The sequence below is a fragment of the Berghia stephanieae genome, chromosome 5 (genome assembly GCF_034508935.2).
Source record: "Berghia stephanieae isolate SIO BIC M18660-M18661 chromosome 5, UCSD_Bste_1.3, whole genome shotgun sequence".
NCBI classification, from domain to species: Eukaryota; Metazoa; Mollusca; class Gastropoda; order Nudibranchia; family Aeolidiidae; genus Berghia; species Berghia stephanieae.
In genome coordinates, this window is record NC_088364.1 from 9167090 (window position 1) to 9172431 (window position 5342).

General features: G+C 36.5%; 1 protein-coding gene across 2 annotated transcripts in view; it reads right to left on the bottom strand.

Annotated features, from left to right (window-relative positions):
• The window catches only part of LOC144972357 (neuronal acetylcholine receptor subunit alpha-9-I-like), a 245570-nt gene that overhangs the window by 146758 nt on the left and 93470 nt on the right, over positions 1 to 5342 (bottom strand). The window lies entirely within an intron of this gene.

A 5342-nucleotide genomic window follows, 5' to 3' on the forward strand; every position in this document is an offset into this window, starting at 1 on the left:
TTTTTATTTTTTTTTTCATTTATTTGTCTTTTTCTTAGAATTTCGTATCAGGGGGTTCAGATAGCTCAATTGGTAGAGTTTACTCCCCCTGCACAAAAAGGGACTGGTTTCAATGCAGGTTTTTGTTGCGATTTGTTTCTGCTTGCCCATCAAACTATGGTTGGGTAGTGAGTATGTTGAAATTCGGGGAAATAGACAAATTGTCCCCCCAAATGGTGAAAACAGTTATCCAAATTTTAATAGGATAGAAACTGTGGGAACTTGGCTCGTGGATTTATGATTAAAGGGGCCTAAATTAAGGGCTTCTTAAATACATAAAATTTTTAAATGTAGATATTTTTGAATTCTTATTTTTTTTTTTTTGATTCTAAAATTTTTGACGAACCCAGTCTTACCCAGTCCTCAATAGGAAAACCCCAAAATCTTAGCGGAAAATAAACCGTAGAAAATGTCTGGGTCAGAAAGTTTTATCCCATCCCCGGTTCTCCTTGCAATGTTTTTGAAAGACATCAAGTTTTGCCCAACCGGCCTGCTGGACAACATGGAAGGGTTGGTGTATCTGGATATGTTGTTGGATTTACTCCCCAAAAAAAAAGGTCTGTAATTATCCCCTTCAGTGTTTTTATATAAGCACAATCCCTTTTATTTCTAAATATCTACAACAAAAACCCCCCCACCCCCCCCTGAAAGGCCCAGGGTTTGGTACCCTATGTGCGATGCATAGTTGAGCCCTTGGGAAAAATAGTATATTCTCTCACCTTATAGGTGTAAAAGGAGTACAGGTGTTACAGTTTTGTCTTTATTTAATCCATTCTTTTAATTTTTTTTTTCCCTGTAAACCGCTTGGCCTTTTATTTGACCTGTTTATTTTATAATCCTTCGATTATATTTTTTAATTGTTTTATTATCTGTTTAGCTGTAATGCTGTTTTTTTTTGAAACGTCCCTTCTTAGCAGGGTGCAGATCCCCACCCCCGAATTCCACTTGAAAAATTTCCAGCTTCGTTCCGGGTTATATTGTCAGGGAAAAAAAATTGACGGGAAAAACCCCAGCGATTCCGAATGATAAAAACCTGTACACGTTTGCGTGCATTTTCCCAGGCGACAAAATGGGTCAATGAGCAATATACGATGGCTCCATGCTTCTTAGTCATTTTGTCCTCTGTTGACCTTATATTTTAATAATTCATTTCAAGATGTTTATCCCCTATAGACAGCAAAAAGGGAAATAAAATAAGGTTTCCCCAAAGCCTTTTTTTAGAACCCTACACTAGAAAAGAAGCCGTCGGGGGACCCCACCACAAATCAGACAACAGAGAAGAAAGCATAACAAAGTAACAATATTTTTCAAAGGCCTTAAGCCAAGTGAAATTCTCCTCGCTGATTATTCAACAAAATAAGGGAAGCCATCCAAGTTTATGGGTTTCCCCCCTCAAGAGTGGTGCCCAATTGTATTTGTTCTACCATTGATTTGAGACATTGGAATAGTCTCGCATCTCAAATGAAAGAAAAAAATTTTGTGGTTTGTTTGGGAATTTTTTAAAATTGAAATTACGACTTAAGAGGAAGAAGTAAAGAAAATTTTGTTGCTGCCGATATATTATTGTTTTGAATTTTTTGTTTTGGAATTTTTTTTCTTTCATGCTTTACTTTTCAGCTAAATTCCTAAAGAAAAATCGGTCAACTGTGTTACTTTCCCCATCCCTTCAATTGGGGGCCCCCTCCCAAAAATTTCTTGTCTTTTGCAAGGTATGTTTAGTTATATTGGTTTATTTTAATGTATCAAATTGGAATCTAAAGGGAGGCACTGGGATAAGATACAGGGCCCGAAAAGCGTGGTGAAAATAGTTAGCCAAAAGCAAAAATGAAAATACAAAAAAAAAAAATCCCCTAAAAAAAGTCTTTTCTTTTATTTTTTTTCTTTCTTTGTCTGGCACCCTTTCAAACACACTTTTACTTTGTTGGGGAATACAATTTTTAAAATATAGATTTTGCCCATTTTAAATGATTTAGCCCCTTTGCAAAACATTTGGATAAAATATATATTAGAGTATTTCTTTTTTTATTCCCTTTTTATTTTTTGGAAGAAGAACACACCCCTTGCAATGATCTAGGAGCAAAACACGTGGATCTCCTCCAGAAGTCTTAAAATGGTTTGTACCCTTTTTTTCCATTGGTATGCGAAATTGTTATTAAACCCTCAATTAATTGAAAAATTTTTTCACTTTCTGTCTTCCCGAGATATGTATTTCTATTTTACTTTGTGTGTTGGAGTCATTAAGAGCGGGGGGGGGGGGGGGGGGGGGGGGGGGGGGGGGGGGGGGGGGGGGGAAGCGGGGGAGGATGAATTGTCTCTGTACATGTTAATTTTTTTACCATCAATCATGAATCAACCGTCAATTATATATTATTTCTGCTGACTACCAGAGTATTTTCTTATTTCATATTGCAATATATCTACAGGCTTTTACTATCTGGACAATGAGTCAAAATTATAAACTATTTCTATTGTCGAAATACAAAGAGTATTGTATTTCTTTTTGTTTTGTTTTTTTGTTTTTTTTTCTGACAAGCTTGAAATAGATCATCTAAAAGATCCTAGCTTTAGATTGGATGGAAAGTAGAATGCAGCTGATGAGTGTCACATCCAAATGGTTATGAACAATTGTTATTTGTTGGTTTTTTTAATCACTTCAAAAAACAGAAAATCTGAATTCTTTAGGTCGTATATTTTTAAAGGACCACTTTATTTTTTTACTCATGTCATCATTTTGAGTAAAGAGAGGAAAAAAATAAAATTAGCAATAAATGATTATGTGCATTTATTTTCTTTTAGATTGAGACTGGCATACTTAACCCAAAAGATTTCACCCACGTCCTTGCCACGGCTGACTGTGCTGCCGATATCACCCCAGCAAGATCTTACTTCAGAGATAAATTCCCTCAGAGAGCCAAAGGTCAGTTGATGGCCATATTTGCCATTTACTTTAAATTTTTATGCTTTTCTCTTTTGCATCCAACCATTGTGTTGGTGTGAGCGCTGCATTTTGTTTCTGCTGTTGGGGACAGTTTATTTCATTTAGCACAACATTCGAGTTCCACCGTGGTGATAGAAAAGAAATATTTCTGCATATTTATCAGTGCTGATGGTTTTCCGAGGGTTTGCAGAAATCCACGATTTTAAAGTCTCCCAATCAAATGTACTGGCACACTGAGAGACTTGATGTGTGGTGGAACAAACAGGTGCAGTTTCCCATCTCAATTGCTCTAAAAGTGGGGGTTAATGCAGTAATAATGAGGCTTTAAGATAGTCGTTCAAAGTTACCTACCTGATCCAGTCCCCTGATCAGTGACTGATTAATAATAGCAGGAGCACTCTAGTGTAGGGCTGGTTTCTTAGGGTTGTGGCTTATTGCTGTTTGTTTTATGTGTGATCTGTATTTTGTTCACTACTATAAATCATCAAGCCCTTTGAAATGTTTGGTTTTTTTTTCATGCGAGTTATCCTCATACCAGTATTCAACGTAGTGGACACAACCGAGGGAACAATTGGTGAAAAACACATTCCCCAAAAACGTTGTGCTGGGTGATTTATTTTCTTTTGGTCATTGAATTGAGAATAATATGTGCAGCTGCCATGCCTGTGATTTGCTTGTCTCAGACTGCAGGACATTTTTTAAAAACAATTTTTATCAGCTGATACCAGTTTACAAGGACATGTTGTTTCCAGAGTTTCTCTAGTGATGATTGATAGGGGTGATTTCTTTATGGTTGGCATTGGTGAGGGAACTTTTTTTTTTACTATTACTACAGAGAAGAAATTGTGTTTTTAAATAATGAATAAGCATAAAAGGCATGGACAATGAATCTCGCAAAGTCAGATTTTGAAATATCCAATGATTCACTTAAAGGAAGATGCCACTACTTATCTTTATTAGTATTTTAGGGGTGCTTTTTTAAATTAAAATTTTATGAATTAAAATTTTCCTTATATTCATCTCAAGTAAAAAAATTTTCAGCTCCATTTACCTGTTTACTGGATTGTTTTTTGGAGTTTTTTTTTTTTTTTTGGTTTTTTTTTTTGTTTTTTTTTATGACAACTCTACAATATCCACCACTATTGAGTGATAATATGATCCTGGGTTCAGATAAATTGTTATTGGTCAAACTGTGACATGCTTGAGCATTTTATTTCTGTTGTGAAGATTGGCACAAAGTATGGTTTATTTTTTCAAATGAATTGCATAATTTATTTGTGCCTTAACCCATTGTTACGATTTGAAGTACTTTACAAGAAGAAAAAGAAGACTTATACATAGCATTTAAACTGTGAATTATGTTTATTCATGAAATGTTTAAACCAGGAATTTTTAATTGGTTTGTTCTTTTATTTTAATTTCAGGAAGCCTTGGGACTGACTTGAATGCAATGTGGACACTGTTTTATGATGGTTACACATACGAGACTCAAAGTTTGTCCGAGTCTCAGGGAAAGCTGCAGGTTCCTGTTGGTCAGGTATGTTAGAACTGTAATCAGTCTTAGAAACGTCCTTCAAAGCCACGAGATCCATGCATCTGGAGTTTGTCCCATCTGTAACATTATATAGATATGGGGGGAGTGGGGGGTGAAGTGGCCCGAGTGGTAAAGGCATTGCACTGTGACCCAGAAGGTCCTGGGTTCAAGCTCCACTTCAGGCATTTTTTTTTTTCCTTGGACAAGATTATTAATCCCCAATTTGCTCACTTTGGACAACATGGGTGATTCCTGTTGACATCAGACAACTTGTTTGATAGATTATCTATATTCCTTCATGGAATGCCTAGGTGACTTTTATGAAGATAAGATCATTGCATTTCATTCCGGAGAAAGTTTGCACAGACCACAACTTTATATATCAAGGTTGCCAGTTTTCCGTATATTTACGGAAATCAGTATGTAGTATACTCTCAGTATATTTTTCCAATCACCTGTTAAATTGGGGGGGGGGGGGGGGGGGGGGGGCGGGAAGTAAGTACATTATGCCTTTTTACTGGAGTTCAGTACTCAGAAAGGGGCCAGTCGATATGTTTGCATAAAAGTTGCCTTTAGATGCGCATCTGTTACGTTGGCAAGTTGGGTAAAAGACTGGGAGATCGCTGTGGAATCCATGGGACTTGCCAACAAATCAGATAGAATAGAGCTGTGAACTGACATTTCAACCTAGCTGGCCATCCCGACACCGAGTCCAAAGCTTCTAGCAGCTTTGTATCACAGTATATTTAATAGACCACTCTTTGTACTTTTTGGGATGGAATGAGAATATGGATTCATTGCAATACCCTGACGTGTAGGGCTTTGAAGTAA